This window comes from Odocoileus virginianus, chromosome 12, assembly GCF_023699985.2.
Source record: "Odocoileus virginianus isolate 20LAN1187 ecotype Illinois chromosome 12, Ovbor_1.2, whole genome shotgun sequence".
NCBI lineage: Eukaryota > Metazoa > Chordata > Mammalia > Artiodactyla > Cervidae > Odocoileus > Odocoileus virginianus.
In genome coordinates, this window is record NC_069685.1 from 10,194,411 (window position 1) to 10,218,787 (window position 24,377).

The 24,377-nt window shown below is 37.9% G+C and overlaps 1 protein-coding gene and 1 pseudogene across 1 annotated transcript in view; one reads left to right on the forward strand and one right to left on the reverse strand.

Annotated features, from left to right (window-relative positions):
• Positions 1 to 24,377, reverse strand: part of EDNRA (endothelin receptor type A) — a 78,203-nt gene that overhangs the window by 43,538 nt on the left and 10,288 nt on the right. The gene's annotated exons all lie outside the window — the stretch shown is intronic.
• LOC139037887 (U6 spliceosomal RNA) lies at positions 21,782 to 21,877 on the forward strand (annotated as a pseudogene).

The following is a 24,377-nucleotide window of genomic DNA, read 5'->3' on the forward strand; positions in this document are numbered from 1 at the left end:
GTTCTCAAGTTTTGGCTGCCATCAGAATCATCCGGAGGGCTGGAACTTCACGTATTGAATGTACACCGCACAGATGTTAGTTATTCTGAACTGCTATAGTTTGTAATTATAAACTGAAACATACCAATTATTCATGACCATGAAGAAAAGGATAATAAAAATGAATTTATCCCCCCTTTGAAAACCCATTCCAGATGTTAATGCCACTATTTGGATATTATCTTTGTTATTGTCATGACATCTTATTAATGGGATAAGTAAAACCAGGGGTGCCTTCTTCTTTGTGCTAATTTCCCTTCCAGCCCATCCAGGGAGGCTGACAGCTTCTCCTCCTTCCCTTCATCCCACTCCACCCATCCTAGGGAGGAATGAGGGATTTATGAGTACAGTTTGTAATAGCGGGAAACCTCAAAGTAAATAAAATGTTTTCTTCCCCTCAACATGGATTACGCAGGTCACTTGAAGTTGGACATGGTGAACCAGGTATAGTCTTTAAAAAAGTGGGGTTCTGAGGTTTTTTTCTTTCTGGGAGTGGGTCTGGGAGGTATTCTAGAAGCCTGTACATCATCGAACCAGCAGTAAAGATGTTCTATATTTTCTGACACTACAGACTGGCATGGTAATAAAGCCTGTGATGCCCAGGCCTTTCATCAGAACATGTTTTCGGGCTGTTGCAAATCTCAGATTGGTTGTAATAAAATAAATCACTTTGCGTGACTGAGAATGAATTTTGCTCTTCCCTGAGGCTTTAATTGCTTCAGGATTGAGGCAGAATTTTCACAGAAGTCAAATGAAATAAAATCAAATCAATACGGCAAAACCAATGGCTTCTGCCCTACTCCTACGATTTTTCCTTTGACAGGGTTCTCATACCTCCTGGCCAGCCCTAGAATTTGGAGAGCATGACAGATGCAGAGCAGAAACTCCATAAATGTTCCCAAATCTGGTGCTGGGTGCTCTCTGTGATGAGGGCTGGGGGTGGGGGGTAAGGGGGAATGGAGAAGCACTCCTTTGAATGAGAGCAAGCGGCTTAGGGTTATAAAGAGTGTGGGCCCTGAAGCTTAACTTCCTGGGTTGGGCCAAATTCCAGCTCTTCTGTATTCCAGATCACGTGACCTTGGCACACTGGTTAACCTCACTGCTTCACAGTTTCCTCCTCTAGAAAACGGAAATGGTGCTGGCAGCTACCTTGCCAGTTTACTGTGGGTGACAGAAGAGACCATCCAGAGAAAGTGCTTAGCAGAAGCAAGTATCTGGCAATGGGAGCTATTTGCACAGCCTACCTTTATCAGTCTCTGCTTTGTGTCTGCTTTGTCCAGTGAGATTTTGAAGGAGGGGCATCCAGGTCACCAGGTGCAGGGTGGTGGCAGACCCCACGGGCACAAAGGGCCCCACCGACCAGGAGCTGTGGTTTACCCAGAAGACGAACAGATGCGATGGTCCCTAAGGAAGCTGCGAGCAGCATCCTGGAGGAGCTCAGCAGATGAAGGCCTTGGACCTACATGACTCATGTGATAGAAGTGTTCCTCAGTGAAAACCAGAGATGAGAGAGAACCTATGCCGTAAATGGTTGATGTGGGTGTGAAATGGACCCGGGCAGAGCCTGACTCATCGAGGATCGTGAATGGGAGTTCCTCTGAGACATGGATTTTGAGCAACTGCTCCAGCTACTCTGCACTTAGATTAGAAACTTGAAGCTGTTGCTCCTACCTGCTATCCATCTATTTAACTACTCAATAGTCAGTGTTTTGGTTCTGGCTGAGGTCTTCACTTCTTAGAATCTGAAATACATAGATGTTAATAACCAGGTGAAAGAGAGAATGAAAAAGAGGAAAAAATACCTTTAAAAGCAAATTCCAAACCCAGGAAGGGTATTTCATTAGAGGAAAGATGGTTCACCCAAGATATGAGCTTAGTACGTCCAAGAATCTCAGTTATCCAAGAGTTTCATTCTCAGAGGCTGGGGATGAAAAGAAATCTCTCTCTTTGATAACTCTGCTATAAGGATGCCAATCTAGAATCAATAGACTTCAGACTTCCACTTTTTCAGTATATCTAAAACCACAGGATCTTTGGGTGGAGAAGAATTAAGCTTCTCTAAAAAAGAAAAGTGAGAAGTACTCAATCTCAAGATTGTACAGTTTACTGTCAGTACTTTACAATTTAATTCATAATGGAGAGAAGCTTCACATTGGAAACAATGAAGCCAACTTTTCCTGAATGGAGAAAAGATAATTAATTATAGAAAATAAGTGCTCTGACCTGGACACACAGTAAGACTCAAAACTTATTGAAAAAATGTTATTATTTATCTTAAGCACTCTCTGTGGTAGTACATGCTAGTACTTACTTAAAAGAAACATGAAGGTGAAAATGAAGCAGAACAAAACAAAATGAAATAACCGGCAGAGATTTCTACACGTAGATTTAGGTAGTAGTCCCAAAAAACTTATCAGGAAGGTGGTAATAAGTAGGAAAAAGCAAAAACCAATGGCATATTTTAGAGCATGCAGTATAGTGAATGATGTAATGTGTAAAATCTTAAGAACTGGGGTTAGTTCTTCATTGTAAAGTATGTCACGTGTTCACAATTATCCTGTGTCGATGGAAACGATGACCCAACTAAGATATGGTATGTGGTGTGAAGAAAATGATACCATATGTGTCTTTTGGAGAACAAAGAATATGGTTGATGCTAAAGCTGATGTATTACAGTAAACAAGGTTGAGGTGATTTTGAATACTTAGTAACAGAAATTCATTGGGAAATAAGACTTCACAATTTGCAATAGCTGAGGCATGAAGTGAATTAGGAAGACATGCTCAAGATGTCTTAATTACCAGTCATGTAATGATGCTTCCCTTAAGAATGACATGCATCGTCACCCACTAAAGTATTAGAAGAGGGAAAGACGGACCATACTTCAGGGAAGGATAAATTCTGGCTTCCAGCTCTAGCCCTGTCGAAAATCTTTGGCTTTGGCTTCCTCCTCTGCCATATGATCTTGTTCTGGCCCAATATTTCTTATCTCTAAATTCTCTGCCAACTCTTACATTGCATGATTTAAAAAAAAATCATAACTCCAATCTGTAACTGGTTTCTTTGAAATTATTATCAGTTCCATTTATCCCTAACCTAGTCTAACCTGCAGTTCACGGGGTCACAAAGAGTCGGACACGACTGAGCAACTGAACTGAACTGAACTGAAGTCTAACCTCAATCCCTCCCTTCACTTTATTTATTTATATATACATATTTATTTATTTATGTCCTCACCAAGCAGCATGTGGGATCTAGTCCCCCGACCAGGGGTCAAGCCTGTGCTCCTTGCAGTGGAAACATGGATTCTTAACTTCTCCCTTAATTTTATATGGTTCATTTTGTTTTCCCAATTTCTCTTTTATTCTTCCCAACCATGAATATTTTAGTCCTTTTTGCCTTTTCCTTTAGTTCTTTTTGCTTTTTTTGGTCCTTTTTCTACCCCAAAGGATGAAGGATGTCAGATATTATGGAATCCCATAGATGAAGCTCTGAGACTATTTATTTACCTTTACTATATAAATAGTATTTTATTCCTCTCTAGGGAGAAGTTAAAATACATGGAAAATTTGCCAAGTGAATATAATAGGCACCATACTGTAAAGTGTAGGAAAAAATAGTAGATAAATGGCTATTTTAAGCTTCTAGTCAAGGGCTTGTTATAAATCATAGTGTAAAATTAAGGATTTAAAAAATACCTTGAAAATTAGTTTGATCCTACTTTGTCTTTTTTCCAGACATTTAGAAATGAGACAATATTAAACTGTATGAGTCAAGAATAATAGAATTTAACCTAGTTCTACTTCTCAGTCTTGATATGTGACACATTCTATATTTCCACTATAAGCATTTTGTTTATTTTTAGTGCTACCTAGAACAGAAAACATACAAATTTGGGGTCTAATGTAATTAGCCTACAGTGATGGTGGGTTTCCTTTCATAGACACTTGAGTACTGAGAGAGGCTTGTGCTATTTTCTTGAGATTTAGGGCCAAAGTTCTATTTCCTTTTAATCTCTCTTAAAAGACTTGGCACATTTTTCTATGTGTAGCAATTGTCTAGGGATATTGACTCATGAAAATCAGCCACTTAAGAAAATGTTATTACAAGTTTGGTAAATGATATTTATCTTAGATCTGCAAAACAATAGCATTTTAGAATCGGACAGGTGCTTAGAGATCATCTAGATCAGTGGTTCTCTAAGTGCTGTCCTTGGAGCCCTGGAGATTCCCTTTCAAGGTTCAGGTGAACCTTCCAGAGCATTTGCAAGATCAGGAAAACACTGAGACGACTGCCTTTTCCACCGGTTGAATTTGCACTGTTGGTGCAAAAGTGACAGTGGGTAACTGTTGGTGCCTTAGCATGTATCAAGCAATGGCACAAAACTGTTCTAACACTAGTTGCATTCTTAGCCATCACACACTACCAAGGAAAAATCTGATGCTGCAAGAGCAATGGTGAAGACTCCAGCAAGGTCCTAGGCCAATATAGCAATAGACAAATATTTGTTGCATTTATATATAAAACCAATTTATTTTTCTAGAAAGGAAAAATACAAAAATGAAATTGAGACAATTCCATTCAAAATTTCATCAAAAAAGAATAAAATACTTAGAATATAAGGAATAAATTTAACTAAAGAAGTATAAGACGTGTATGCTGCTAAATACTAGACAAATCAAAGATCTAAATAAATGTTTATGGATTGGAAGGATCAGCATTATTAAGATGGCAATATTCTCTAAATTCATCCAAAGAGTCAGTACAATCCCTATGTAAATTCAAAGAAATTAGCAAGTTGATCTTAAAATCTGTATAGAAATGTAAAGGACCTAGAATAGCCAAAAATTTTCGGCTATTTTTGGAGAAAAAGAAAGGACAAAGTAGAACTTATAGTACCTGTTTAAAAACTTACTGTCAACTACAGTAATCAAGACAGGATGGCACAACAGTAGACACACAGGTAACTGGACTAAGAAAGAAAAGACAAATAAACCCTTATATTTATTATCAATTGAATTTTAACAGAGGTGTCAAGGTAATTCAGTAAGGAAAGGACAGTCTTGTTAGCAAATGGCATTGGAACAACTGCATATGCCTATGTAAAAAATGAACTTAGATGCTTACCTTATACATGGCATAGACATTTGTGATTATGGATCTAAATTAAGGGCTAAAATTGTAATATTGTTAGAAAAAAATTAAAAGATTTTTTTGTGATCTGGGCTGAGGCAAAGATTTCATAGATATGACTCCAGACATGTGATCCACAAAGGAAACATTTGATAAATTGGATTTAATAAAAATTAAAAAATTTTGCTCTTCAAAATCTACATTTATAAAATGAAAAGAAAAGCCACAGAGTGGGAAAATATTTGCAAATCATATATCTGATGAAGAACTTCTGTCCAGGATAAATATTATTTATTAAAATATAAATACTATGTATTTTTTAATCGATGATGTTTCATATAAACAACATTTTGTCCATCGTCAGACATGTGTGTGATAAATCAACTTCACTCTATTGAAAAAGAAGCAAAACAACAATAACATGAAAACCCCTACAGTTAAAAAAGATAAAGAACACCTACAATTAAAAAAAGTCATAATTAAAATGAGTAAAAGACCTAAATAGACATTTCACCAAAGTAGAAATACAAACAGATAGGTACATGAAAATAAAAAATGCTCAACATCATTCATTCCTAAATATACATGAAAGCCACAGTGAGATACCACTACACATCATTAGGATGGCTATAACAAGAAAGGCTGACAGTGATAAATGTTGGTGAGGATGTGGAGAAACTGGGACCCTCGTATAATGCTAGTGGGAATGTAAATTGGTACAACCCTTTTTTTACATTGATGTGATCCAGTGATATTCAGATGTCTCCATTGCTACTCATGTGTTGGTATTTATGCAATTTTATCACAGGTATAGTTTTGTGTGTTGACCTCCAGTCAAGATATGGAGCAAATTCTAGACCACAAGGATCCCTGATAATGACCTCGTAAGTGTGAATGTAAAAATCACACTCCTTTGCCCTCTCTCTTGAACTCCCTCATCCCTGGCAACCACTAACCTGCCCTCCATCTCAATAACTCTGTTAGTTCAAGATGAACGGAGTTAAATGCAATCATAGTATGTAATATTTTCAGGTTGGCTTTTTTTACTCACTCAGCATGATTCCCTTGAGATTTATCCAAGTTGCTGTGTGTATCAATAGCTTGTTCTTTTTTTATCCCTGAGTCGTACTCTATGGAATGGATGTACCATAGTTTGCTTAATCACTTACCCATTGAAAAACATTTGGGTTGTTTTGGGGTTAAGGCTATTACAAATAAAGCTACCATGAACATGCCTGAACAAGTCTTTGCATGAACATAATTTTCATTTCTTTGGGATAAATGCCCAAGAGAGCAATTGCTGAGTCTTATGGTAATTGCATGGGCAGTTTTATAACAAACTTTCAAACTCTTTTCTAGAGTGCTTCTACAATTTCTCATTCTCACCAACAAGGTATGAATGATACAATTTTTCCTCATCTTTGCTACTATTAAGGGTTTTCATTTTATGCATTCTATCAGGTGTGTAGTGATATCTCACTGTGGTTTCAATTTTGCATTTCCCTAATGGCTAATAATGTTGAACATCTTTTCATGTCTTTACTGATCATCTTTGTATCCTCTTCAGTAAAACTTCTGTTCATGTTTTTTTTTTTTGCCCATTTTCTGCCTGGATTTTTAAAAAATATTAATCTTTTAAAAATTGTTTATGTATTTTGCTATGTTGGGTCTTAGTTGTGGTGCATGGGTTTTCTCTAGGTGTGGTGCACAGGCTCAGTAATTGTGGCTCATGGGCTTAGTTTATCTGCTGCCTGTGGGATCTTAGTTCCCTGACTAGGGATTGAAGCCTCGTCCCCTGCTATTGGAAGGTAGATTCTTAACCACTGGATCACCAGGGAAGTCCCTGTTTGAAGGTTTTTTTGGTTGTTGTTGAATTTAGACAGTTGTTAATAAATTCTAGAAACTACTCCTTTGATTAGACATGCTGATTGAAAATATTTTCTCCCAATCTGCAGTTTTGTTTTTTCATCCTGTTGATGTTTTTTCCATCCTCTTAAGAAGGTCTTTTGCTGAGTAAACATTTTAAATTTTGATGGGGCCTTATTTATCTGTTTTCTAGATGGTGCTTTTGGTGTCAAGTGTAAGAACTCGTTGCTGTGTGTGCTTAGTCGCTGAGTTGTGTCCGACTCTTTGTGACCTTGTGGACTGAAGCCCACCAACCTCCTCTGTCCATGGGATTTTTTTTCAGGTGAGAATACTGGAATGGGTTGCAGGGGATCTTCCTTGCCAACCACTCCCCCTTTTGGTTCTCATTTCTCCTGAGTCTCCTGCATTGCAGGCAGATTCTTTACCCACTCAGCCACCCAGGAAGCCTCAAATGACAGATGTTAAGTCCTAAAGCACCTACTTCTCTCCAGTTTCTAGCTAAGAAATAACACTTTATTAGACACGTTCAATTCTAGTACCAGCTTTTTCTTCTGGGCCATTTCCACAAACCAAATATTTATCACTTCATCAGAGTTCATCACAGTTACTGCAAACAAGTAAAAAACTTTAAAACCACAGTAGAGGTAGACTTGGGCCCATCAGCTGAGAGACTGCCTATATTCTATCGCCTGCAAGCAGGGCCAATTTGGATTAGTGTCTGTAAAATTATAAATAGCTCCAAGTTCTGGTTCACATAGTTGGAAATACAAACGTTGACTCCTCACATTCTGAGAGTCTAGGCTCCCTCCCTTTCTTCCTTCACGTCCCCCCTTTCAAAAACATATCTGAAAGTCTTCAGTGTGACTGCTGAATTACACAGGGGCTAAAAGTGGGGTCTCAAGGATGAATCTCCATCACCCAACTCTGTCTTCTTCCTCCCATCCACTGTAGCTCCCCCTGCCTTCCCCAATAGTTTTAAAAAGTTGTATACAGATAATACCTGTGCCACAAAATCACACACATACATACATAGTTTTAAAAAAGAAGGAACATGGAGTAGGTCTTATATGCTTCCCCACCTCCCCCTTTGTCTGTGACAAGGCCTTTCTGTCCATTGTTGTTGTTTAGTCACCAAGTCGTGTCCGACTCTCTGTGACCCCATGGACTGCAGCACACCAGGCCTCCCTGTCCCTCACCATCTCCTGAAGTTTGCCCAAGTTCATGTTCATTGCATGAGTGATACCATCCAGCCATCTCATCCTCTGATGCCCTCTTCTCCTTCTGCCCTCAAATCTTTCCCAGCATCAGGGACTTTTCCAATGAGTCAGCTATTTGCATCAGATGACCAAAAAACTGGAGTTTCAGCTTCAGCATCAGTCCTTCCAATAAGTATTCAAGGTTGATTTCCCTAAAGATGGACTGGTTTCATCTCCTTGCAGTCCAAGAAACTCTCAGGAGTCTTCTCTAGCACCACAGTTTGAAGGCATCGATTCTATGGCTCTCTGCCTTCTTTATGGTCCAGTTCTCAAAACCATGTGTGATCACTGGGAAGGCCATAACCTTGACTATATGGACCATTGTTGGCAGGAGTAATGTCTCTGCTTTTCAACACATTGTCTAGGTTTGTCATAGCTTTCCTGCCAAGAAGCAAACATCTTCTGATTTCATGGCTGCAGTCACCATCCGTGGTGATTTTAGAGCCCAAGAAGAGGCAATCTGTCAGTACTTCCACCTTTTCCCTCTATTTGCCAAGAAGTAGTGGGGCCAGATGCCATAATCTTAGTTTTTTTAATATTTAGTTTTAAGCCAGCTCTTTCACTCTCCTCCTTCACCCTCACCAAGAAGCTCTTTAGTTGCTCTTTGCTTTCTGCCATAGAGTGGTATCATCCGCGTATCTGAGGTTGTTGATGTTTCTCCAGCCTATCTTGATTCCAGCTTGTAACTCATCCAGCCCGGCATTTCTCATGATGTGCTCGGTGTGTAGATTAAGGAAACAGGGTGACAGCAGACAGCCCTGTCATACTCCTTTCTCAATCTTGAACCAATCAGTTGTTCCAAACAGGGTTCTGACTGTTGCTTCTTGATCTGCATACAGGTTTCTCAGGAGACAGATAAGATGGTCTGGTATTCCCATCTCTTTAAGAGCTTCCCCAGTTTATTATGATCCACACAGTCAAAGGCTTTGGCACAGTTGATGAAACAGACGTAGAGATGTTTCTCTGGAATTCCCTTGCTTTATCTATGATCCAGCGACTGTTGGCAATTTGATCTCTGGTTTCTCTTTTTTTCAACACAGCTTGAACATCTGGAAGTTCTTGGTTCTCATAATGCTGAAGCCTAGCATGTAAGACTTTAAGCGTGACCTTACTAGCATGGGAGTGCAATTGTCTGATGGTTAGCACATTTGTTAGTACTATTCTTCTTGGGAATTGGGATGTTGATCTTTTCCAGTCCTGTGGCCACTGCTGAGTCTTCCAGATTTGCTGACATATTGAATGCAACGCCTTGATGGCATCATCTCTTAGGATTTGGAATAGTTATACTGGAATAGTTCTGCCCATTACCAATAAATATTCCTTGAATTTTATAGCCCAGAGATAAAAATTCATCTATGTTTAATTATGACCACAAAGTTTAATTTGTCTATCAAAGAAATATAAAATGCAGTGATTTTTCAGATCAAATAATTTCAAGTATGTAAAGCTTTTATCTTTAAGATCTCTGGAGAGTACCTCTCTTTTTTTCTTCTGTGTGAAATTTCCCTGAAATAAATGGAAACTTCGTCTTTGTTTTGTTCTTTTTCTTTTTTAACTGCAGCATGAGTTGCTGCTTGAAGATTAAGCCTCCTGGTTCAGAGCTGCTACTGATTGCTTGAAAGACAATGGAATGAATGTCTCTAAGTGTGTGACAAAGAATTGAAAACTTCTTCAATTTTGGTAGAAAGCATACAGTTTTGTCCAACAGGTTTGATGGATACCCAGTTGCTAAGACCTTCCAGGAAACCAGGTTTGGAAGTTTGCTAACATAAATGGGGAAGGCAGAAGGAAGGTAATAGCCCTGGGTTGTTCGACTGATTTATGTCAGCAGTCACCTCAGGAACAGGCTGACTATGTGTCACTGTGCTTAATGGGATTCCATAAGATGGCCAATCTTTATTTGTTCATACAAAGATAATGACTTGAAGGGACTTCCCTGGTTGTCCAGTGGTTAAGATTTCACCTTCTAATGCAAGGAGTGTGGGTTCAATCCTTGGCCGGGGAGTTAAATCCCATGTGCCTCGTGGTCAAAAAATCAAAACATAAAACAGAAGCAATACTGTTACAAATTCAATAAAGACTTTAAAAGTGGTCCATATCAAGAAAAAAAATCTTGAAAAAAGATAATTATTTGAAAGATCAGTGATTTATTTACGATCAGTCACAAAACTATTTTAGAAAAGTACTTTGATCTCTTGGGATTATGCCATCTACTATTTTGGTGGTTGTGGGTGTAAGTCACTTAAGAACAGTGAAGGTTATGAAGGCTTACTCATATTTTGAGGTTCAGATCTTGAGCTCTGACCTGCTTTGTGACAAAATGGAGGAGGATGAGAGACAGAGATGAAAGGCAGGGCCAGGGCAGTTGGTGAGATGCTGCAGGGGTTGATAAACTTTTTCTGTAAATGGTTAGACAGTAAATATTTTAGGCTTTGCAGATCCTCTGGTATCTGTCGAAACCATTTATGTAAGCAATGGGTATGGCTGTGTTCCAATAAAATTTCATTTACAAAAACAGGCTTTGGGCCAGATTTGGTTCATGGCTGTAGTTTGCCCATCTCTGGGTCAGAGAATCAGACAGGATTAAGCTGAAGTGGTGAGCACTCACTGCTTGCAAATTAGGCCCTGGAATATCACCTTAGTGCTTCCAGACTCTCTGTGGATTTACTTTCCTCCTTTATAGTAATTCAGGAGCTGGAGGCAATTTGAAGATTACTCCATAAAACAAATAAAAATATTACTGTGGGGCTAACTATTTCCTCAGAACAAAAAGCAGGAAAAGTCTCAACTCATCATCTACCTTTAAAGTTAAAGGCATGATCATAAGACTGCAAAACCCAGTGTTCACGCAGCTCTGAATACCTTCTTGGGAGGATGTATTAAGTGCCATGTAAGACCACTGCTTTGTTCCATTTAAAATCTAGTCATTGGTTTTGATAAATAAAATTTCTCTCTAGGGATGTTGCAATGCAAATTTGGGTGTTGACACTAGGAAGATTTTATTAATAGATCTGTCTTCATATGCTACAATTTGGTAAATTTCTGTAACAACCCTCTCTTACCAATCTCGTCTTAGAATAATGTAGTAACCCGATTACAACTAAACCTCCAAGTTTTACTAAGCAACTGGCATACCCCAAATATGTCATTTAACAAAAATAACCTCAGAGAGATTGTCTGGAAAATTTCATCAATCCAACTTAAACTCTCATAACATTTACTGTCTGAAATCAGTGCTTTTTAATCTGAGTTTCATGGGGCATTATAAAGTTTTAAAATAAATGACCATTAACTGCAGCATTAATGGAAAAGGCTGAAACCTAATTTTATCTTTGTGTCTCTGGGGAGTAATTTGATTAATTTTGGTATAGCTGTATATATTACTTTAGGAGAAGGAGAAATGACAGTTTCTCTGTTTTTAAAGAAAATGTTAGTAGGTGTTTTACATTCAAAATGTAAATTTTTTTTCAGTAAAATTGTGTTCAGTGATCCTCCAAATTTTAACAAAACAGTGGAATATAAAATTCCCCTGGCAGTCAGGCTAATTTGATGGAATATATGTTTGTATCCTCAACATGGAATGCCAGCCACTCAAAGGCATGTCTGTCCCAGATTTCTTTGTGCTTTCTATAGACACTTAGTAAATGTGTGAATTGATTTGGGGATTATCCAATATGAAGGCAGATAGTGGATTTGCCTGAAATGCCAAGAAGAATTATAATGAACAAAGTTCAGACATAAGCCACACAAGTCTTTAAAGTGTTTAGAGAAGAATTCTGCCTAGGAAATTCTGCCTAATTCCCTGTGCTGCCCTGGTGGCGCTCTAAAATTCTGATCAAAATATAAAAGGGTTATGCTCAAGATTTATATTTAAAGCATATTTAGCATACAGATATATATGTTGATGTTTAAGTATATACATTTGTATATAAATGTTGTCTTTATATCTATATATATTTCAGCAATATACATGCACACACTATTCACACGAGCTCAAAATCGGAAGCTATTTAAATGCCTACTTAAGGAGAATGAATAAATAAATTGTGATATATTCAGACAGTGAAGTGCTATACGATCATGAGAATGAATGAGCTACAGCTAAACCCAACAGCATGGGTTACTCTCACAAACATTATGCTGATCACAGGAAGTCAGACAGAAAAGAATATTTACCGCATAGTTCCATTTATATAAAACACAAAAGTAGGAAAACAAATTCATGCTGTTAGAAGTCAGGAAAGTGGTTGCCTTGGGAGTTTGGATAGTTATTTGACCGAGGGACTTCTGGGTGCAGTAGTGTTCTAATTCTCGACCCTGGGTACACAGGATCAAGTTCATTTGGTAAAAATTCACAGAGCTGATATTTACGTGCATTTTTTTCCGTATGTATGTATTTCCTGTACTGAAGTATGTTATACTTCAATAAAATGTCAAAAAATTTACAAAGTATTATGGCTCTTAAATGATATAACACTACCTTAATTTTCATAGGTTTAGCTTTTATAAGAACATCAAATTTCACCATGGAATATTACTCAGCCATTAAAAAGAATTCATTTGAATCAGTTCTAATGAGATGGATGAAACTGGAGCCCATTATACAGAGCGAAGTAAGCCAGAAAGATAAAGACCATTACAGTATACTAACACATATATATGGACTTTAGAAAGATGATAACAATAACCCTATATGCAAAACAGAAAAAGAGACTCAGATGTATGGAACAGACTTGTGGACTCTGGGAGAAGGCGAGGGTGGGATGTTTCAGGAGAACAGCGTTGAAACATGTATATTATCTAGGGTGAAACGGATAACCAGCTCAGGTTGGGTACATGAGACAAGTGCTCGGGCCTGGTGCACTGGGAAGACCCAGAGGGATCGGGTGGAGAGGGAGGTGGGAGGGGGGACTGGGATGGGGAATACATGTAAATCCATGGCTGATTCATTTCAATGTATAACAAAAACTACTGTAATGATGTAAAGTAATTAGCCTCCAACTAATAAAAAATAAAAAATTAAAAAAAAAAAAAAAAAAAAGAACATCAAATTTGTGGAAACAAAGGAAATAGGCAGAGACCCCCAGCATTTGTGACACACATCACATAAAAGGCAGATTCTGGAGTCTTCTCGACATTTCTGTTTTGTGAAACTAAGTTAAAAGTTCACATGTTCTTTTTAAGGCAGATATCCTATGGAATTGCTTTATGTGACATAAAACTCATGCGGGATTGGGGCATAGTAGCACATTATTCAATATTTGGCAAAGACATATGCGCCATTACTTTTTATATTTTGAAATGAATGATTCTGGATATTTTGGACATGCTCAATATTGTTAGCTTTACTGGTTGCTTTTAAAGTTAGGGATATTAGAGATGATCATACTAAGTCAAGTAAGCCAGACAAAGACAAATACCATATGATATCACTTACATGTGGAATCCAAAAAAATGATACAAGTGAACTTATTTACAAAACAAAAACAGACTCACAGACATGGACAACAAATTTATGGTTACCATACGGAAGCAGGGGGAGGGGAAGTTAGGAGTTTGGGGTTAAAATATATACACCACTATACATAAAATAGATAACCAACAAAGACCTACTGTATAGCACAGGAAACTATACTCAATATCTTATAATAGCCTATAATGGAAGAGAATGTGAAAAGGAACTGAATCACTTTGCTGTAACCTGAATATCGTAAGTCAACTATATTTCAATAAAAATTAAAAAAACAAATTTAGGCATATTAATAAAGTTCCTATTCAAATAGCTTCAGATTTAATGAGACCATTTCATTAAATTTCATATGTAAATTTTTAAAAGTTGAGAATTTCTAGCTTATCCTTATTTTATATTGAAGCATAGTTGATTTACAATATCATATTAATTTCAGGTGGACAGCATAGTGATTCAGTGTTTTTATAGATTATACTTCACTAAAGTTACTACAAAATAGTGGCTATAATCCTATGTGCTATACAATATATACTTGTTGTTTATTTTATATATAGTAGTTTGTATCTCTCTTAATCTCCTACACTAACTCCCCTAAACCAATGGTAACCACTATATCTATGAGCCTTTTTCTGTTTTGCGATACATATCCATTTGCTTTATTTTTTAGATTCCTCAAATAAATTATATCATAAAGGATTTGCCTTTCTCTGTCTGACTTACTTCATCAAGCATAACATTTTTTAGGTCCATCATGTTGCTGCAAATGGCAGAATTTCATTATTTATGGCTGAGTAATATTCCATTGTATGAATATACCACATCTTCTTCATACATTCATCTGCTTCCACATATTGGCTATTGTAAATAATGCTGCTATGAACAATTGGGTTGCATGTATCTTTTCAAATTATTATTTTCATTTTTTCCTATTTATATACCCAAGAATGCATCATTTGATATTTCTATTTTTAGTTTTTTGAGGAACTTTCACACCGCTTTCCACAGTGGCTACACCAATTCACATTCCCACCAACAGTGTACAAGCATTCCCTTTCTTCCATATCCTTGCCAATATGTTATTTGTCAATTTTTTGATGAGAGCTATTCTGACAGGTGTGGGGTGATATCTCATTATTATTTTGATTTGCAGTTTTCTAATAATTAGTCAAGTTATTGTTTTATGTGCCTGTTAGCCACATGTATGCTGTCTTTGGAAAAATGTGTATTCAGGTCTTTGGCCATGTTTTGATTGGGTTGTTTAATTAATTTTCTTTGATATTGATTCTACAAACTGTTTATTTTGAATATTAAGCCCTGCTAGTCATATCATTTGCAATAATTTTGTCCTATTTTGTAGGTTGTCTTTTTGGTTTGTTGATGGTTTCCTTTGCTATGTAAAAGCTTTTAAATTTATTTAGGTCTTATTTATTCATATTTGCTTTTATTTCTTTTGCCTTATGAGACAGATCCAAAAACATATTGTTACGATTTTTGTTAAAGAGTGTTCTATGTTCTCTTCTGGTAATTTTATGGTTTCTGGTCTTACATTTAGGTCTTTAATCCATTTTGAGTGTTTTTTTCTTTTTTGTATATGGTATAAGGAAATGTATTGATCCAGTTCTCAGCACTACTTATTGAAGAGCGTGTCTTTTCTCCACTGTATATTCTTGCCTTCTTTGTTGCAGATTAATTGACCATAGGTGCACGGGTTTGTTTCTAGTATCCCTATTCTGTTCCATTGATCAATGATGTGGCTGTTTTTGTGCCAGGACCATGTGTTCTGTTTACTGTAGGTTTATATGTAGTCTGTGTGGTAGTGAACATTCTTTGGCATTGCCTTTCTTTGGGATTGGAAAGAAAACTGACCTTTTCCAGTCCTGCGGCCACTGCTGAGTCTTCCAAATTTGCTGGCATATTGAGTGCAGCACTTTCACAGCATCATCTTTTGGGATTTCAAATAGCTCAACTGGAATTCCATCACTTCCACTAGCTTTGTTTGTAGTGATGCTTCCTAAGGCCCAGTTGACTTTACATTCCAGGATGTCTGGCTGTAGGTGAGTGATCACACCGTGATTATCTGGGTCATGAAGATCTTTTTTGTACAGTTCTTCTGTGTATTCTTGCCACCTCTTCTTAATATCTTCTGCTTCTGTTAGGTCCATACCATTTCTGTCCTTTATTGTGCCCATCTTTGCAGGAAATATTCCCTTGGTATCTCTAATTTTCTTGAAGAGATCTCTTGTCTTTCCCATTCTATTGTTTTCCTCTATTTTTTGGCACTGATCACTGAGGAAGGCTTCCTTGTCTCTCCTTGCTATTCTTTGGAACTCTGCATTCAAATGCTTAAAATTCTCCAAGTAATGCTCAAAATTCTACAAGTCAGGCTTCAACAGTACGTGAACTGTGAACTTCCAGATGTTCAAGATGGATTTAGAAAAGGCAGAGGAACCAGAGATCAAATTGCCAACATCCACTGGATCATTGAAAAAGTTCACTTAAAATTCAACATTCAAGAAACTAAGATCATGGCATCTGCTCCCATCACTTCATGGCAAATAGATGGATAAACAATGGAAACAGTGAGAGACTTTATTTTTTGGGGCTCTAAAATCACTGCAGATGGTGACTGCAGCCATGAAATTAAAAGACGCTTGCTCCTTGGAAGAAAAGCTATGAACAACCTAGACAGCATATTAAAAAGCAGAAATATTACTTTGCCAGCAAGGGTCCATCTAGTCAAAGCTATGGTTTTTCTAGTAGTCATATATGGATGTGAGAGTTGTACTGTAAAGAAAGCTGAGTGCAGAAGAATTGATACTTTTAAACTGTGGTATTGGAGAAAACTCTGCAAGGAGATCCAACCAGTCCATCTTAAAGGAAATCAGTCCTGAATATTCATTGGAAGGATTGATGTTGAAGCTGAAACTCCAACACTTTGGGCACCTGATGCGAAGAACTGACTCATTTGGAAAGACCCTGATGCTGGGAAAGATTGAAGGTGGGAGGAGAAGGGGACAACAGAAGAGGAGATGGTTGGATGGCATCACTGACTTGATGGATACGAGTTTGAGTAAACTCCAGGAGTTGGTGATGGACAGGGAGGCCTGGTGTGCTGCAGTTCATGGGTGGCAAAGAGTCGGACACAAATGAGCAACTGAACTGAACTGATAGTATAGTCTGCAGTTAGGAAGCGTGATACTTCCAGTTTTGCTAAGATGGCTTTGGCAATTTGGGTTTTTTGGTTCCATATAAATTTTAGAATTATTTGTATAGTTCTGTGAAAAATGTCATGGGTATTTTGATAAGAATTACACTAAATGTGGAGATTGTTTTGTGTAGTATGGCCATTTTAACAATATTAATTCTTCCAATACAGGAGCATGAAGTATCTTCACATTTCTTTGTGTTATCTTCAATTTCCTTCATCAGTGTTTTACAGTTTTCAGAGTATAGGTTTTTTACCAGCTTAGTTAAGTTTATTCCTAGGCATTTTATTTCTAGCTTCTTTTAAAATACAATTTGAGACATGTCCCCAAATGTCATTCATTATTCTTTCACATTCCCCGTTTAATTCATATGCATTTGGTAAACTCCTGGGGAGGAAGGTCTAGAAATGCAACATTTAGTTTTATCAATAAAATCAGGTGTTCATATCCCACCTGGAACTGTGGGATAGCCATAGACACTCATGTTTCTGTCCATGCCTACAAATTGCCTAGCCTTTCCTGTAATAACTGGATGAGACATCAGTTTGGCAAAAAATGTTCCTCTGAGCAGATATATATGTCAAAGCAATCAGATCATCAAAGGACTTAAACTTTTTCTTTTCTTTTTTATTTTTTTTTACAGTTTACTTTTATTTTCTGGCTTCCTTCTGTCAGTTGATCTCACCAACATGACAATGAGTATAGAATACAAAAATCTGTTTACCAGATGTTCCAATGCAATCTGCAAGACTTACAACACAAATGCTATTCTGGAGAGCAATCTCTGTTGCGTATACATCCTTCCTTTGTAGTGTGTGACTTCTGTCCTAAATAAACAACTAAAGAAATAATGGATTTAATACAGGAAAGAAAGGGGGATGACTATTTTTGAACACAGTCTTTGAAAATTTATTTCTGTACTAGGGCTGACATCTGGATGACTATCAAGTTTGCCTTATGAGGCATATGGAAGAGAAGCAGCGTAGTGGCTTAGCTAACAGCATGGCCTCTGGGATCAGACTGGATCCTGATCCTGGCTCTGCAACTTGCTGACTGTGTGACCTTGAGAACATTCTTTAAACACTGTGCCTCAGTTTCTTCATTTTCAGGCAATAGCAGTGCAGTAAGTTTGCTGTGAGGATCCAGTGAGTTAGCTTGGTACAGAGTAAACACTAATTAAGCTTTAGGGGGCTGTATTCTCACACTATAAATTGGTATGGTGGTGCTGATTTAGTTGCTCAGTCGTGTCCAACTCTGCGAACCATGGACTGTGACCCACCAGACTCCTCTGTCCATGGGATTTTCCAGACAAGAATACTAGAGCAGGTTACCATTTTCTTCTCCAGGGGATCTTCCCCGACCCAGGGGTCAAACCCACCTCTCTGGCATCTCAGGCAGCTTCTTTGCTGACTGGACCACCAGGGGAGCCCTATAAACTGGTACACAGAGTATATTTTCAGTGTATATTTTTCCTTCATCAATTTAGGAAATGCTTCTCAACCCAGTAGCTAGCAAGTTTTTGTTAAAATGTAAAATAGATCATGTCACTCATCTGTTCATAATATTCTAAAAGTTTCCTCTCTCACTCACAGAAAGAAGCTAAAGGTTTTATAAAGGTGTATAGGTAGGGTGACGAGGCTTCCTACTTTCCTCAGGACAGTCTTGGTTTATGCGTATTGTCCAGATGCAATTATTGATAGTGTCTCCTTTTACTCTCAAAGCATCTTGGTTTGGACAATAAATTAAATCGTCATCTATTGCTAGGCTCTATGTTATCTGCTTCCCCTACCCCAGTATTTCTGTGACATCATGTGTTACTATTCCCTCTCTTCCAATCAACCACCATGGCTTCCTTGCTGCTCCATTAACCCTCTGGGCACATTCTTGCCCCAGGGCCTTTGCACTTGCATTTCCACTGGCTGGATGCTCTTTCTTTAGATAGTGGCGTGGTTTGTTCCTTGAAGTTTTAGTTTTTATTCAACATTGCCTTCTACTGAGTTCTTCCTTACCCATTCCTCCCCCTTCTTTTATTCCTCTTCCCCGTTTTGCTTTTCTCCTTAGCTGTTGTTTCACGTACTTAGCGCGATCATTGTCTTGTTCTTCCACTAAAATGTAGACTCCTTGCGAACAAGGGTTGTTTTTGTTCACTGCTATTTCCCCAATAACTGACATATAGGGGGAGCTCAATAAAATTTATGAATGAATAAATAAAGAATATTTAGAGAAAAGAGATCTGATGTAACTGACTAACCAAATGGCCAACAGTTGCCCACCTCCATTGCTTTCTAGTATAAAACTCGATCTAAAATCATAGTACTCTTATGTTTAAGTGCTATAAGAAGCATGATTTGAGTAGCTTCTGCTGTCTATCCCATTTGCCAAGTAAGTCATGATGGAAAATGATGCTGATGAAACTTTTAGAGAAGTTTGAACTCTAAATTCTCTAAATTTTAGAGAAATTTAAATTTGCACCTTCACAAAAATAATACTAAATCTGAGGGGACACTTGATTTTTGCTTCTTGAGTTCAGGAACATGAAGACTTCAAACCTCCCAAATTTAAATAAACATTTTAGAGCATGTGGTTTTGTAAAAATTTTGATGTTCAAATTTGAAAATAAGGCTATTATATATTAACACTGAATGAGACTTATGTTCAGTTCTATTACAGTTTAATATCAACTATTACCTTTATAATGTAGGAAAGTTTTTCCAAGAAAAACTAGACCTAGTTAAAAATAAAATGGTAGCTATAGAAAGCAATAATTCTAGCTCCCAAGAGATTATGGTAGATCCAGAAAGCAGTTGTAGAATTTCTGGCTGTGTATCAAATTTATTTTGACAGAGTTTCTTAGAACATTCCTTATTTAACCACTCGAGCCTTCAAATCGACTTCAGAGACAGAAACTTCATACCCCATCCTCTTCATTTTAGTTCATACACTCTATATACAAACTGTGTAAATTTTGTATGATAATAAAGAAATAACACTCCCATGCTAGCAAACTCATAGGACAAAGACACTATAGAAATATTTCAGAATATAATAGCCAGGACATCTGCTTTTACTGCACAGAAGGATGGAATTACTGTAACACACAGTGTGTATAAGAAAATATTTTTCGCAAAAGTAAAGCATTTATGCATCACTATTTCAGTTTAGAACACAGCAACCTCTTCCATGATCTGTCCTGTTTGATGGAAAAGTATCAGTCACAATGTTTTGTACATCCCAACACCTTCCCGGTGAGAAGGGGACTGAAGGCATCTCCCAGCCCTGGGAACAATACTGCTGTTATGCATGGTTTCCATCCCCCCATCACTGAAACGGGAATGACTGTGCTGTGAGCCAAATGCTGAGGGTTAGCTGAGTAACCTCACATGAGAATAATTACTTAACAGGGCCATGAGAGAAAGCAGTGAGATTCCCAGACACAGGAAACGAAAAGTCAGAAAGGGAGGTAGAGTTGGAGAGTGTTCTGAAGCTTTTTCAGACAGCAACTTCCTTATAATAAACAGCAAATTGGGTAATAAATTTATCACTCTGTCGTTTAATATGTACATGTATCCTTAGGTCAGCTAGTTAGCATAATGAACTTTTACAATCTTCCTGTGTCTCAACCATGCCAGAAAATCAATCTGTTTCCTGTTCTCTAAAGAGCAAATAAAATTTTTGGTGATATGAATGTTCATTTTGATATTCCAAATCACTTGTAGGTTGAATATTTCAGTTGAAACCACAATTACAACTAGGCTGAAGGACTGTGTATTGCACAGAAATCTTGAAACGAGATTCTTTAATTGGTTACACTACTCAAGAGAGAGGAAATTAAACAATATAATGCCAGAACTATAGAAAAAGAACTCTTGACCTCTAAAGACAAAGGGAAAACAATCCTGTTATGTTGCATATATTTCTCTCCTAGATTTATGGACTTTGAGCTGTCCCTGATTTGCAGGAGAATAGTAGAGACTCAATAAATTCAAAAAGCAAGCCTGTCTTTAGATCTGGAATTGCATGGGAGAAAAACATTCTTATAGAGACAAATACAGTACATTTTTCTTATTTTGCTCATTCATCAAGTAGTTTTGAAAGTGGGCACAGTGTTGGATGTGGAGAAACCGTGATAAATGAGAATGATGGCAGCGGGCCTCAGGGGATCTGCAGTCTAGGAGGGGCAGACAGGCAAGGGGATTGACAGAGACAACGGAGCGTGTGTTTCATGCTCTTACAGGGTTAACAGAGAGTCATGGGAGCCCAGGAGGAAGGCCCTGACCCAGTCTAGGTCAGGCATGCTTGCCAGACAAAGAGACGCTGCAGCTGAGATCTGAAGAGTACAGTGGAATAAACCAGAGGAGGCATGAGGGGGTATATTTCAGGTAGAAGGATCGTCTTGCTACTCTTGGTTAGCTGGATAAAGAGGAGTGGACGAGAAGCATGAAGAGATGAGGCTGAGTCAGAGACATTTAACAGGATGTGATGAGCTGGGGTATGGGGTACCAACAAGGAGAGAGAAAGCTCAGTGAAGGGACACGTTTTCTTTCTGAAAGTTTAGGGAATACCTAATTTTATGGTTATAGTGCTGTTACTGGAATATATGAGAAAGGCCTGTTTTTACTTGCTTGATGATGAGTAAGAGGCAAACATCATGATTATATACGCAGCGGTGGGTAATTTGATCAGCTTGGGGGAGCAGTATGTGCCTTGTTTGTAAATGAAGACTCCCTCTGACAGATCAACATCATTGTCCTTACCATCATCAATATTTTAATTTGAAGGTCTCAGAAAAATCAGATTAGAAGTATGTTTTAGTGCTCATTTCAGCAGCACATATATTAAAACTGGAATGATACAGATGGCCCCTGGGCAAGGATGACATGCAAATTTGTGAAGTGTTCCTACATATTTTACTTACCTATGAAACAGAAAGAGACCCACAGACATAGAGGACAGACTTGCGGTTGCCAAGGTGGAGGTAGGGTTGGAGAGGAAGGATTGGGAGTTTGGGATGAGGAGATGCAAACTATTATCTATAGGAGGGATAAACAACAAGGTCCTACTGTATAGCAGAGGGAACTCCATTCAATATCCTGTGAAAAACCATCATGGAAAAGATTATGAAAAGGGATATATCTGCAGGACTGAATCACTTTGCTGTATAGCAGAAATTAACACAACCTTGTAAATCAACTCTACTTCAGTGGGAACAAAAAGAAGTTAATTTTAGTCACATCATTTTGATATGGTTTTGTTGAATCGTATTAAAAAGCACTTATTGAACAGGTTCTATGTTTGAGGCTCATGATTTACATGCTGTGGCAATTTGTTTCCAACACAGATATTGCCCTGGTGATTCGATGCGTCCGGAAACAACTTTTGTATGGCTGCCCAGACAAGACGGATTCCAGTTGCACAAGATGTCAAAGTCTGTGTGAATATGGAGATAAACTGTCTTTGTGTGCATGTCTCTGGTTTCCACATCGCTCAGATCCTCTGCCAGAGCAACATATTGGGAATCTTGGCTTTTCGTTGCAAAATATCCTTGATAATTTCATACAGAAATTGTATTTGTTTATTTTTCATTGTTGTCCTCAGGAAGAGGTGGTTTCTTGGAGTGGACTCAGTTAGTCAACAACTATTTACTAGATGTGTCACTGGCTGCTTAGCTTGTTCTCAGAGATCTGCTTTACCCTACCTGCTAAGTGGAGACGTCACTCACCTAAAGTATTGTCTATGATGTCACTGGTTCCAGCTCCCCCCTCTGATGACATTTCCATGCCACATCACTGGACTCAACTGCTTCCCTCTTTCCACTGCTGCCATCCTCATCCTCTCCATTCTGCTTCCTTCCTACATATATTTCCCCACACGCCTGTTTCTACTTAAGAGGCTGAGGCGCAATGGCTTATGGGCATACTTGTGTGTACCTCTGAGTTACTATTATCCTGAAAGCACATGGCATCACTGACTCGATGGACATGAGTTTGAGCAAGCTCCAGGAGTTGGTGATGGATAGGGAAACCTGGTGTGCTGCAGTCCATGGGGTCACAAAGAGTCGGATACGACTGAGCAACTGAACTGAACTGAACTGAAAGCACATGATACCAAGCTTTGGTCCACCCATGCACCAGTATCACTTTTAGGGTTGCCACTCTATTCAAGTTTAAAACCTATCTCCCTAAAGTTTACATAAATGAGTCATTAAAAATATATATAATTATTAAATTCTATACTTCTAATCTATATTGTCATTGAGTCATTAGGGGTATTTTTGGATTTGAAACACAGATAATGATGTTTTGTCATTGAAATGAATGTAAATATTTTATATACAGATTGATCTATTGCTAAGTTTTTGTCTTCCTTGAAAATTTAGCATATCAGATAGTATAATTCTTGATAGATTGAATCTATCATCAGTTTGATTATAAGTGTGACTATTTCAAAGTGTCTACTAACTCCTTTTCTCTTCTCTCTCCTATTTTTGTCAGTCTTCTCATGAAGCTAATGATATATATATATATATATATTTTTTTTAAATTGTATTTATTTTTTTATCTTTTGGCTGCATTAAAGCATGTGGGATCTTAGTTCCCCAACCAGGGATTGAAACTGCATCCCCCAGCATTGGAAGCGCAGAGTCTTAACCACTTGACTGTGAGGGAAATCCCAATATATATATATATATATATATTTGTACAATTCAAAATTAGAGTAATCCTTTGATAAATAATAGCATTTCTTCAACATTGCCATTTGAAAGTCAACAGGGTAATTAGCATTTATTTGTGTCCTTTGGTTCCTTCTACTTTATAGTTTATTGTCTCAGACTGTCTGACTTTTATTACCAGGTAGTGTGTGTGTGTGTGTGTGTGTGTGTGTGTGTGTGTACTCATACAAGTATAACCAAGGCCAGAGGAATTTCTCTTCACTTTTTGGGTTATTTCTTCTCCATGCAATGTATATAACTTAAGACCTTATTCATGTTTAAATTCAGGATTTGTACATGCTTCAGCAGAGGCAATTCGGTGACTATATCCAGCCTCAGGGCAGAAAATGTTACTTAGGGGGAGTGAGGGCATTGGACGAGAGCTGCACATGCGTGTTAGGAAGAAGCAGGAGCTCTTGGGGGTGTCTGAGCAGAGCAGCACGTGATAAGTGCAAGCAAGGTTCACTGCAGACTGAAGGAAGAAATCCTGACACAATAGACATCAACAAGGAAACCTGGAAATTCAGATGCATAGGGCATGCCTCTTCCATGCCCACAGAGCATTCCAATCCACCCAACACTAGCTGCATGGGATGATGACCGACCAGAAAGAGCCTAGTTGTCTGAGACTGGCTGCACTGCTCTTCCGTTGTGCTTTCCAGCACATAAATACATGAAGCAGCTTCAGTACAACCTCT